The sequence below is a fragment of the Coregonus clupeaformis genome, chromosome 11, assembly GCF_020615455.1.
Source record: "Coregonus clupeaformis isolate EN_2021a chromosome 11, ASM2061545v1, whole genome shotgun sequence".
In the NCBI taxonomy this organism is placed as follows: domain Eukaryota; kingdom Metazoa; phylum Chordata; class Actinopteri; order Salmoniformes; family Salmonidae; genus Coregonus; species Coregonus clupeaformis.
In genome coordinates this window covers 31,376,074-31,389,947 of record NC_059202.1, presented here as the reverse complement: position 1 = coordinate 31,389,947, position 13,874 = coordinate 31,376,074, and positions in this window count along the sequence as shown.

The following is a 13,874-nucleotide window of genomic DNA, read 5'->3' as shown; positions in this document are numbered from 1 at the left end:
TGACATCAATTTGACAAAAGCTGTATCTCTTCTAGACATGACCACCTAGTACCCATACCAAACCATATTTGCTAGTACTGCAGCTGAGACTTATGTACACTGAACAAAAATATATACGCAACAAGTAAATTGTTGGTCACATGTTTCATGCGCTGAAATTAACGATCCCAGAAATTTTCCATACACACAAAAAGTGTATTTCTCTCAAATTGAATGCACAAATTTGTTTACATCCCTGCTAGTGAGCATTTCTCCTTTGCCAAGATAATCCATCCACCTGACAGGTGTGGCATATCAAGAAGCTGATTAAACAGCATGATCATTACACAGGTGCACCTTGTGCTGGGGACAATAAAAGGTCACTCTAAAATGTGCAGTTTTGTCACACAACACAATGCCACAGATGTCTCAAGTTTTGAGGGAGCGTGCAGTTGGCATGCTGAATGTCCACCAGAACTGTTGCCAGAGAATTGAATGTTCATTTCTCTACCATAAGCCACCTCCAACTTAGTTTTAGAGAATTTGGCAGTACGTCCAACCGGCCTCACAACCGCAGACCACGTGTATGGTGTCGTGTGGGCGAGCGGTTTGCTGATGTCAACGTTGTGAACAGAGTGCCCCATGGTGGCGTTGGGGTTATGGTATAGGCAGGCATAAGCTACAGACAACGAACACAATTGCATTATCGATGGCCATTTGAATGCACAGAGATACTGTGACGCCTCATGTTTCAGCATGATAATGCATGGCCCCATGTCACAAGGATCTGTACACAATTCCTGGAAGCTGAACATTTCCCAGTTCTTCCATGGCCTGCATACACAATAGACATGTCACCCGTTGAGCATGTCTGGGATGCTCTGGACTGATGTGTACGACAGCATGCTCCAGTTCCCGCCACAATCCAGCAACTTCACACAGCCATTGAAGGGGAGTGGGACAACTTTGCACAGGCCACAATCAGCAGCCTGATCAACTCTATCCGAAGGAGATGTGTCACGCTGCATGAGGCAAATGGTGGTCACACCAGATACTGACTGGTTTTCTGATCCACGCACCTACCTTTTTTTAAAGGTATCTGTGACCTACAAATGCATATCTATATTCCCTGTCATGTGAAATCAATAGATTAGGGCAAAATTAATTCATTTCAATAGACTGATTTCCTTATATGAACTGTAACTCAGTAAAATCTTTGAAATTGTTGCATGTTGCGTTTTTATTTTTGTTCAGTATACTTAAGGGTTATTTGTGTGTTTTAGGGATGTGTTGTTGCTGTGCTAGTAATTTGTTTGAAAGCCATTTGAGGACCCCCAATATTTGGGGTGTGGTCAATTGTACTCAAAGGTATGTGTTTGTTTATTCAAGTGTGACATTTCAAGTGTTAAGTTATGCCACAGAAATTATGTATTTTATTAGCAGTTTATTTTATGTGTTTGGAGAGTGTTTTGAATCCACCTCTTTCTTGCTTTTATGTCACTGTTTTTGGTCCTATAAGTAGTTTTATGGACTTGTTCAGACTTGGCCTAAAGTCTGTGAAGGCACTGTTGTATTGGCAGTGATGAACCATCCACAAACTGTAGAACTGAGAACACCCTGTATTCTCCAGCTTGTCCATGGTTTGTACAGTTTACTGATTCTTTACAAGGAAACCTAAACTATAGTGTTCTTATTAACTATTATTATTATTTAGCTTCCTGACTGTTTCCCTAAAAATGGGCCTAGAACCTGTAGTTTGATTGTTACATTTGGTTGTGGATGGTAAATCATGTTGCATAATAATGCAACTGGCTGATTCTTGAGTTCTGTCAGTCTCTTTCTGCCTGTTTCTTTCTAATTGTCTTTCTATCTGTCTGTCCTTGGCTAATCATCACGTTCTTTGTCTGTGCTTAGTTTCATCCCTATCTTAGTTCTGCCCCATGCCTTCTGAAGATGCTGAATGCCTCACTTATAGGATCTGCCTAATGATAATCTCCCTGTTGCATGCTTTGGACACGGTGGGTCCTACATCTGATTGCCTGAAGATAACTATTATGCAGATCATGAGGATTAAAACTTTAAAATATGCATGTCTCGCTCTCTGCCCTTGTCTGTGAGTCACACCAATGCCGTGTCACTTTTAGGAGAATTTATACTTTTAAGTTAAACATTTCTCAATGTATTGAAATAAATGGTGAATAGAAACAATGATAATGGAGTCTTGTACGTGAAGGAAAATTGATGCCTGCCTCCTGGGCTGCACCACCTCCTGTGCTTTTTGTTTCCTTGGTATGTTTTAAATTGCTTGGTTTGTGAGTGTGTTCCAGGGCCGGAGATGGGCCACGGTGAAATTGTAAAACCATGCCTTAATTTATTAAATGTTTGTTAACTGTTCTTCTTGTTATCTGCCTCTATGTCACTCTGCCTGCTCAACCCAGATCCAAAGAACCTGTCACATTTTTCCATCTTATGACATTTAGTTTATTTATATCAGTGTTCAAGTTTGACAATATTTAAAATGTTGTTTTTGTTAAGTTATGTCTTTTGTGTTTTGAATTCAACCTCAAAGGGAACAGACAGGAGGCATATAAAAAAAAATAAAAAAAACATTTATTCAATGAATTTAGGTTTGCTTGTTTAAAACGGGCTACAGTAGAACACATTTACACTATTTTCACAGGACGGCTCTAGTGCTACAGTGCTTGCAGACCAAGTTCACAAAAACGACCCAAAAAAGTGACAAACTTCTGAAAGTTAGCCACTGCATTTAAACATAAACAGTAAATATTAATTGCAGTCCAAAAGACAAAGATGATCGGTATAGAATCTGTGATTTGATTAGATGTTAGTTGTAGGGTTTTAAAGATATTGTCTGAGCTTGTCTAAGACAGTACTGGGGGAATATTTTGGCAACAAGGACCTTTGTACGTGTCTCTTAAACATCCAGTGTGGTGTGCTTGATCGCACATGATACATCCAGACACAGGTCCAGGCCATGCATAGAAATGACAGATAATCCTCTATAAAGAAGTTGCCTCTATACTGCCACTGGAGCACACAGAGCAAAACCTCACAGATCTTTTGCCAAAAAGCCAATCATGGCATTCAAATCTGAGTTTAGCATGTACGTTCACTTGGTGGGGATCTTTAAAAAAAGTTGATTACATTTCCAAATTTTTCTGATTGGCAGCACCCTTCTAGCTGGATTTGTGTTGGATGTTGTGCCCACACAATTTGTGCACGAGCGTGTGATTTCAATCAGAATGGTGAGTGAAATTAAATGAAGCATTTTGAACGATGGTAACATCTCGCTTTTGCAAGTATGCACCACCAAGCCTACTTCTTCGCCTGTAAATCATGAAAGGGCTGTCCAGTTTGTTTGAAAATGCAAACTATTTCCTCTGGAAAATTCAGTGCAAAATTGTGTTTGATTGACTAGTGTTCTACAATCGGTGGAGAAAGTGGGTAGACTATCTGGTCTGTAGACCTGGATATGTTGGTGGGCACAGTGTGCTGCTGTCAGTGGAGGCAGCTGAGGGGAGGACGGCTCATAATGTCTGGAATGGAATCAATGGAATGGTATCAATAATGGCGGCGGATAATGGCGCCGGAGAACATGGCTGCCGTTTTACAGCCCTCTAACAAATTGTACTATTATGTGTGTTTTTTCGCGTTATTCGTAATATACTCTGTACATAATGTTTCTGCCACCGTCTCTTATGACCAAAAAGAGCTTCTGGATATCAGGACAGCGATTACTCACCTCGTATTGGACGAAGATTTTTTCTTCAACGAATCGGACGCGAAAGATATCCTACAGACACCCGACAAGGCCCAAATCCCTGTCATTCGCATGAGAAAGAGACGGGCTTACCTTTTCTCATAAGATTGATGCGCTATGGACACTATCGACCTCGTTAGGTCATTTTACCTCCGTCTGAGAGGTTAGTATGTAGTGGTTATTAGTATAGGCCTAGTATGTTCATCCATTGATGAGAAATGTTACAGAATGCATGGGATAGAAACGTTTTATTTGTTTGGTGCTTAGCTAGCATCCATTTCAACCCCGCAGAGAGCAAGCTGGACCTTTGATTTCCCAGAGAGATGTCAGACCCTTCTCAGCTGATCAATGACAGGAGATTCACTGATAGAGGGGCGGAATCTAGGCTATTCTGAGAGGTGGGGGAGGAATCTCATGTCTGTAATCTTCATGTTTACCCTGTTGGACTTCATATTGACTCAACTGTGTGTGTACCAAGTCTACAGTTTCCTCATGTCAGGAACAGAACAGCTCTACCACTTGAGGAAGGCTGTGTTTGTGCTGGATTCCACCTAAACCTGGTAATCCAGAACAGATTAGAACTTTGGTGATCAGGTGAGTGGATGGTCAATATAAATGTTAATGCTGACCAATGAGCTTTAGTTTCAGGAAGAAGTGAGCATTCCACTTCGGGTCCGTCACAATAGTATCTTCCTCTCCTTGACTCCTCTGCACTGGTTTGACAGGTGAAATCAACAGGACAGAATTCTACCAAGAAATTGCTTTCACTTGACCTATTATTTCAGGTCATGGATGGCAGAGGAAAGGAGGTTAGGAGAGGAAGATCGTTTTTTTTATATGCACCCTTGGGCCCTTGACGACTGAGTTGTGTACTTAGTAAATGATGCCGGAGAAGATGGCTGCCGTTTTACAGCCCTCTAATCAATTCTACTATTATGTTTGTTTTTTGGCGTTATTTGTAATTTATTCTGTGCATAATGTTTCTGCCACCGTCTGTTATGACCAAAAAGAGCTTCTGGATATCAGGACAGCGATTACTCACCTCGTATTGGACAAAGATTTTTTCTTCAACGAGTCGGACGTGAAGGATATCCTACAGACACCCGACAAGGCCCAAATCCCTGTCATTCGCATGAGAAAGAGACAGAGATATCATGGACGTAGGTCAGGGTGCCTTGTAAGGATCCGACGGCGAGCGAGTAAACTGCCTCTTCCATCAATCCTATTAGCCAATGTTCAATCATTTGAAAATAAGGTACACAACCTAAGATTACGGTTATCCTACCAACGGGACATTAAAAACGGTAATATCTTATGTTTCACAGAGTCGTGGCTGAACGACGACATTGATAACATACAGCTGACGGTATATACGCTACATCGTCAGGATAGATCGGCTGACTCCGGTAAGACAAGGGCTGGCGGTCTGTGTATATTTGTAAACAACAGCTGGTGCAAAAAATCTAATACTAAGGAAGTCTCTAAGGTTTTGCTCGCCTGAGGTAGAATATCTCATGATAATCTGTAGACCACACTATTTACCAAGAGAGTTTTCTTCTATATTTTTCGTAGCTGTCTATATACCACCACAATCCAATGCTGGCACTAAGACTGCACTCAATGAGCTGTATAAGGCCATAAGTAAACAGGAAAACTCTCATCCAGAGGCAGCACTCCTAGTGGCCGGGGACTTTAATGCAGGGAAACTTAAATCCGTTCTACCTCATTTCTACCAGCATGTTAAATGTGCAACCAGAGGGGAAAAAACTTTAGACCACCTTTACTCCACACACAGAGACGCATACAAAGCTCTCCCTCGCCATCCATTTGCCAAATCTGACCATAACTCTATCCTCCTTATTCCTGCTTATAAGCAAAAACTAAAGCAGGAAGTGGTCAGATGACGCAGATGCTAAGCTACAGGACTGTTTTGCTAGCACAGACTGGACTATGTTCCGAGATTCTTCAGATAGCATTGAGGAGTACGCCACATCAGTCACTGGCTTCATCAATAAGTGCATCGATGACGTCGTCCCCACAGTGACCGTACTTACAGTGGGGAAAAAAAGTATTTAGTCAGCCACCAATTGTGCAAGTTCTCCCACTTAAAAAGATGAGAGAGGCCTGTAATTTTCATCATAGGTACACGTCAACTATGACAGACAAAATGAGAAAAAAAATCCAGAAGGTTTACATTGTAGGATTTTTAATGAATTTATTTGCAAATTATGGTGGAAAATAAGTATTTGGTCAATAACAAAAGTTTCTCAATACTTTGTTATATACCCTTTGTTGGCAATGACACAGGTCAAACGTTTTCTGTAAGTCTTCACAAGGTTTTCACACACTGTTGCTGGTATTTTGGCCCATTCCTCCATGCAGATCTCCTCTAGAGCAGTGATGTTTTGGGGCTGTCGCTGGGCAACACGGACTTTCAACTCCCTCCAAAGATTTTCTATGGGGTTGAGATCTGGAGACTGGCTAGGCCACTCCAGGACCTTGAAATGCTTCTTACGAAGCCACTCCTTCATTGCCCGGGCGGTGTGTTTGGGATCATTGTCATGCTGAAAGACCCAGCCACGTTTCATCTTCAATGCCCTTGCTGATGGAAGGAGGTTTTCACTCAAAATCTCACGATACATGGCCCCATTCATTCTTTCCTTTACACGGATCAGTCGTCCTGGTCCCTTTGCAGAAAAACAGCCCCAAAGCATGATGTTTCCACCCCCATGCTTCACAGTAGGTATGGTGTTCTTTGGATGCAACTCAGCATTCTTTGTCCTCCAAACAGGTGAGGTTGTGGACAGGTGTCTTTTATACTGATAACAAGTTCAAACAGGTGCCATTAATACAGGTAACGAGTGGAGGACAGAGGAGCCTCTTAAAGAATAAGTTACAGGTCTGTGAGAGCCAGAAATCTTGCTTGTTTGTAGGTGACCAAATACTTATTTTCCACCATAATTTGCAAATAAATTCATTAAAAATCCTACAATGTGATTTTCTGGAGAAAAAAAATCTCAATTTGTCTGTCATAGTTGACGTGTACCTATGATGAAAATTACAGGCCTCTCTCATCTTTTTAAGTGGGAGAACTTGCACAATTGGTGGCTGACTAAATACTTTTTTTCCCCACTGTACATACCCCAACCAGAAGCCATGGATTACAGGCAACATCCGCACTGAGCTAAAGGCTAGAGCTGCCGCTTTCAAGAAGCGGGAATCTAACCCGGACGCTTATAAGAAATCCCGCTATGCCCTCCGATGAACCATCAAACAGGCAAAGAGTCAATACAGGACTAAGATTGAATCGTACTACACCGGCTCTGATGCTCGTCGGATGTGGCAGGGCTTGAAAACTATTACAGACTACAAATGGAAGCACAGCCGTGAGCTGCCCAGTGACACAAGCCTACCAGACAAGCTAAATCACTTCTATGCTCGCTTCGAGGCAAGCAACACTGAAGCATGCATGAGAGCACCAGCTGTTCCGGATGAGTATGTGATCACGCTCTCCGTAGCTGATGTGAGTAAGACTTTTAAGCAGGTCAACATTCACAAGGCCGCAGGGCCAGATGGATTACCAGGTCGTGTACTCCGAGCATGTGCTGACCAACTGGCAAGTGTCTTCACTGACATTTTCAACATGTCCCTGACTGAGTCTGTAATGCCAACATGTTTCAAGCAGACCACCATAGTCCCTGTGCCCAAGGACACTAAGATAACCTGCCTAAATGACTACCGACCCGTAGCACTCACGTCTGTAGCCATGAAGTGCTTTGAAGGGCAGACCCTCAACGCAACACCATTATCCCAGAAACCCTAGACCCACTCCAATTTGCATACCGCCCCAACAGATCCACAGAGGATGCAATCTCTATTGCACTCCACACTGCCCTTTCCCACCTGGACAAAAGGAACACCTATGTGAGAATGCTATTCATTGACTACAGCTCAGCGTTCAACACCATAGTGCCCTTAATGCTCATCACTAAGCTAAGGACCCTGGGACTAAACACCTCCCTCTGCAACTGGATCCTGGACTTCCTGACGGGCCGCCCCCAGGTGGTAAGGGTAGATAACAACACATCTGCCACTCAGGGGTGCGCGCTCAGTCCCCTCCTGTACTCCCTGTTCATCCATGACTGCATGGCCAGGCACGACTCCAACACCATCATTAAGTTTGCTGACGACACAACAGTGGTAGGCCTGATCACCGACAACGATGAGACAGCCTATAGGGAGGAGGTCAGAGACCTGGCCGTGTGGTGCCAGGATAACAAGGTCTCCCTCAACGTGATCAAGACAAAGGAGATGATTGTGGACTACAGGGGAAAAAAGAGGACTGAGCACGCCCCCATTCTCATCGACGGGGCTGTAGTGGAACAGGTTGAGCGTTTCAAGTTCCTTGGTGTCCACATCACCAACAAACTATCATGGTCCAAACACAGTCGTGAAGAGGGCACGACAAAGCCTATTCCCCCTCACGAGACTGAAAAGATTTGGCATGGGTCCTCAGATCCTCAAAAGGTTCTACAGCTGCACCATCGAGAGCATCCTGACTAGTTGCATCACCGCCTGGTATGGCAACTGCTCGGCCTCCGACCGCAAGGCACTACAGAGGGTAGTGCGTATGGCCCAGTACATCACTGGGGCCAAGCTTTCTGCCATCCAGTACCTCTACACCAGGCGGTGTCAGAGGAAGGACCTAAAAATGATAAAAGACTCCAGCCACCCTAGTCACAGACTGTTCTCTCTGCTACCGCACGGCAAACGGTACCGGAGCGCCAAGTCTAGGTCCAAAAGGCTTCTTAACAGCTTATTCCCCAAATACATAAGACTCCTGAACAGCTTATCATGGCTACCCAGACTATTTGCATTGCCCCCCCATCCCCCTCTTTTACGCTGCTGCTACTCTGTTTATTATTTATGCATAGTCACTTTAACTCTTATATAGCCTCCCTACTGTTATTTTATTTTACTGCTGCTCTTTAATTATTTGCAATTTGTTCTTTTTTACTTATCTATTTTTTACTTAAAACTTTTATTTTTTAATTTTTTAACTGCATTGTTGGTTAAGGGCTTGTAAGTAAGCATTTCACTGTAATGTCTACACCTGTTGTATTCGGCGCATGTTGCAAATACAATTTGATTTGATTTGATTTGATTTGAAACACATCAGATGTGATTTCCATGTGGTAATACCACAAAAAGGGCTTCACAGGCAAGGATATTGCTGCTAGTAAGATTGCACCTAAATCAACAATTTATCGGATCATCAAGAACTTCAAGGAGAGAGGTTACATTTTTGTGAAGAAGGCGTCAGGGTGACAAGAAAGTCCAGCAAGCGCCAGGACCGTCTCCTAAAGTTGATTCATCTGCGGGATCGGGGCACCACCAGTGCAGAGCTTGCTCAGGAATGGCAGCAGGCAGGTGTGAGTGCATCTGCACGCACAGTGAGGCGAAGACTTTTGGAGGATGGCCTGGTGTCAAGAAGGGCAGCAAAGAAGTCTCTTCTCTCCTGGAAAAACATCAGGGACAGACTGATATTCTGCAAAAGGTACAGGGATTGGACTGCTGAGGACTGGGGTAAAGTCATTTTCTCTGGAAAACACCTTATCCGGAGAAGACAAGGTGAGCGCTACCATCAGTCCTGTGTCATGCCAACAGTAAAGCATCCTGAGACCATTCATGTGTGGGGTTGCTTCTCATCCAAGGGAGTGGGCTCACTCACAATTTTGCCTAAGAACACAGCCATGAATAAAGAATGTTACCAACACATCCTCCGAGAGCAACTTCTCCCAACCATCCAAGAACAGTTTGGTGACGACCAATGCCTTTTCCAGCACTCGGGCTCCTGAGTGGCGCAGTGGTCTAAGGCACTGCATCTCCGTGCTTGAGGCGTCACTACAGACCCCCTGGTTCGATTCCAGGCTGTATCACAACCGGCCATGATTGGGAGTCCATTGGACAATTGGCCCAGTGTCGTCCAGGTTTGGCTGGTGTAGGCCGTCATTGTAAATAAGAATTTGTTTTTAACTGACTTGCCTAGTTAAATAAAGGTTTTAAAAAATAAGGCAAAAGTGATAACTAAGTGGCTCGGGGAACAAAACATCAACATTTTGGGTCCATGCCCAGGAAACTCCCCAGACCTTAATCCCATTGAGAACTTGTGGTCGATCCTCAAGAGGCGGGTGGACAAACAAAAACCCACAAATTCTGACAAACTCCAAGCATTGATTATGCAAGAATGGGCTGCCATCAGTCAGGATGTGGCCCAGAAGTTAATTGACAGCATGCCAGGACGGAGTGCAGAGGTCTTGAAAAAGAAGGGTCAACACTGCAAATATTGACTCTTTGCATAAACTTAATGTAATTGTCAATAAAAGCCTTTGGAACTTATGGAATGCTTGTAATTATACTTCAGTATACCATAGTAACGTCTGACTAAAATATCTCATAACACTGAAGTAGTGAACTTTATGAAGACCAATACTTGTGTCATTCTCAAAACTTTTGACCACGACTGTACATCATATTACCTGTCACGCCCTGACTCAGGGGACGTTTATTTGTTGAGTCAGGGTGTGTATATTCTATGTTGTATATTTCTAGGGTGATATGTTCTAGTATGTCTATTTCTATGTTGGCCGGTGTGGTTCCCAATCAGGGGCAGCTGTCGCTCGTTGTCTCTGATTGGGGACCATACTTAGGCAGCCTTTTGGCACTAGTTATTTGTGGGATCTTGTTCCGTGTTATGGTATGTTTGTGTGCTACCTTGGACTTCACGTTTCGTTTGTTGTTTTTGTCGTGTGTTTATTCGCTTAATAAACATGTATGCTTATCACGCTGCGCCTTGGTCCGTCTCGTCCGTAAACGATCGTGACAGAAGATCCCACCAATCCTGGACCAAGCAGTGTGCCGAGGAGAGAGGATGGACTTGGGAGGAGATGAGCGAGAGTCTGGCAAGAGGGATGGAGGCCATGATCACGGGGGAGAGACAACCCCAAAAAAATGTTGGGGGGGGCACACGGCGTGGACGACGAGGCAGCAGGAGGCCACGATAGAGCGGTTCCGCCGTTTAGCAGAGGAGGCCACCAGATTAGGGGGGCCATTCGTTCAGAGGGAGCAGAAGGAAAGTGTAGAGGCACGGCGAGAGGAGCTGGTTAGGCAGCAGAAGGAGCGGGGGTTAATGAAGGAACCCAGTCCCGCTCCTCGCACCAATCAAGTGGTGCGTGTCGCCAGTCCGGTCCGGCCCGTTCCTGCTCCCCGCACTAAGCCAGTGGTGCGTGTTCCCAGCCCGGTCCGGCCTGTTCCTGTCCCTCGCACCAAACTAGTGGTGCGCGTCGCCAGCCCGGCCCGGCCTGCTCCTGACCCTCGCACCAAGCCAGTGGTGCGCGTCGCCAGCCCGGTCCGGCCTGTTCCTGACCCTCGCACCAAACCAGTGGTGCGCGTCGCCAGCCCGGCCCGGCCTGTTCCTGCCCCTCGCACCAAGCCAGTGGTGCGCGTCGCCAGCCCGGTACGGCCTGTTCCTGTCCCTCGCACCAAGCCAGTGGTGCGTGTCGCCAGCCCGGTCCGGCCTGTTCCTGCTCCCCGCTCCAAGCCAGTGGTGCACGTCGTCAGCCCAGTCCGGCCCGTTCCTGCTCCCCGCACCAAGCCAGTGGTGCGTGTGTCCAGTCCGGCACGGCCTGTGCCTGTTCCACCGGTGCCTGGTCCGGCACCGGTCAGCTGCTCCACTCCGGAGCCAGAGCAATCCGCTCCACCGGGGTCCGGTCCAGCTCCGGTCAGCTGCTCCACTCCGGAGCCAGAGCAATCCGCTCCACCGGTGCCTGATCCAGCTCCGGTCAGCGGCTCCACTCCGGAGCCAGAGCAGTTCGATCCACCGTCGTCGGATCCAGCTCCAGTCAGCGGTTCCAGTCCAGATCCAGACGTCAGCCCCTCTCCAGGTTCGGGGTCTCCCACACCAGGGTCCAGACAGGGCTTGGTACGTCGTGGGAGGAAGGAGAGGGGAAGCAGCACGCCGAGGTCCAGACCAGACCAGGGGCGCAACAGGGAGGTGGAGAGTAAGTGGTGGTCACGCCCGGAGCCGGATCCGCCTCCGAGGCGGAATGCCCACCCGGCCCCTACCCTGTTATGTTTATGTGGCACGGTCGGAGTCCGCACCTTTGGGGGGGGGGTACTGTCACGCCCTGACTCTAGGACTCGTATTTGTTGAGTCAGGGTGTGTATTTTCTGTGTCGTGTTGTGCTATGTTGATTGTCTATGGTTAGATCTAGTATGTGTAGATCTATGTTGGCCTGTGTGGTTCCCAATCAAAGGCAGCTGTTGCTCGTTGTCTCTGATTGGGGACCATACTTAGGCAGCCTTTTGGCACCTGTTAGTTGTGGGATCTTGTTCCGTGTTATGGTATGTTTGTGTGCTACCTTGGACTTCACGTTTCGTTTGTTGTTTTTGTCGTGTGTTTATTCGTTTAATAAACATGAATGCTTATCACGCTGCGCCTTGGTCCTTCTCGTTCGTCAACGATCGTGACATTACCTGCACTGATCTTTTCCTACTGGCACTGACTTTGCTGTACTTTACTACAATTGTGATATGTGGTTGTCTCACCCAGCTATCTTAAAATGAATGCATTAATTGTAAGTCGCTCTGGATAAGAACGTCTGCTAAATGACTAAAATGTAAAATATCTATGGATACATATGGTTGGATCCATAACATCTTTCCGATAGCACTTTGAAGACACATTCAAGTATGAAATAAAAATTGCACCTTGAAAAACACTTCCATCATTACCATCTTTGATACAAATGGTAATTCCTCAGCCATATTAACCATCTGTGTCCAGAAATTACTGGGAAATGGGCACAAATGAAATGCTAATATTCTGGGGGCCACAAGTGTCTCCCCCCTGCACTGCTGAGGGGCCTCTCTGTTCCCACACCACTTCCCTGTCTCTGTCCAAGTATACTGCTGTGAATACTGTGGGCTTGTGGGCCGGCGGAAGAGAGGCCATCCTATTGGCCCATCTTTGTTTGCCGCAAGGATTTTATTAATGCCTTATTTGAATACATGCAAATGTGGCAGCGGTGGCCCTGTCAGTGGACCCTCCCACCTCCTGCACCTCTCCCTCCACTCACAGGCTGCCTCCTCCGCTCTGTTTGATGCATGGATAGTTATGGTAACCAAGGAGACTGGGACTGATTTGTCAGAGGGATGTAAAAGAGGAGTGAGATTCATGACTATGACATTTCAGACACCGCTATATCTCATGGGGGAGCCTCGGACAGGGAGGGACAGGAAACACAATGCAGAAAAAGAGACCCTATGGAGACACTGCGCACAGTGCACAGCCCCTCCCTATAACACTGCCATTCATCGTCTGTACTGTACTGAATTGAACAAATTAAAATGCTCAGAATGCCAGATTTGGTGGTGCAAAGATATATTGCATTTCAAAGACGATTGATTAACCAGTTGGCATCTGACTAGCACAGAGAGGGTGACATGTAGCAAGCAGCACATAAAAGTGTTTGCCTCGAAATCAAGCCTGTCCTATACTATCACACTTTAACAGATCATGGATTCTCTCTTTCTTGTTGGTGTCGTCATTACTCATGCAGACTTATCATTTAGACAGTAACAAAATACCAACTGATCATTCTGCATAACATGCGATTGAATAAATAAAATCAAGTTACAGTCTCAGTTATGATAGCTGTAGCATTTCATATATAATTTGTGTGTCCACACTCAGTCTAAATAGGCCTAATAACGTTGTAATTGTAAAGTAATAACATTTCTGCATGTTCAGGCATGTATTCATAGTCAAATGGAGGTATATAGCTTTGGTTATCCTGGATGACCATCCAACCATCCACCTCATTTGATTTAGACTGGTTCTAAGCAAGGAAAAATCTCTGCATTGTGCGCACTAGGCTTACAGTGGTTCCCCATTCTTTCTCCTTACTTTATGAGACAAAAAGGAAGTCCAAAGGGCTAATGCCACATCTACAATAGGAGGAAATTCAACTAAACCATCATATTTACTTTTCAGATCATCCGGTAGTATCCCTGGTTAGGGGTTTAGGCTACATAAATGCAGCTAATTCAGCTG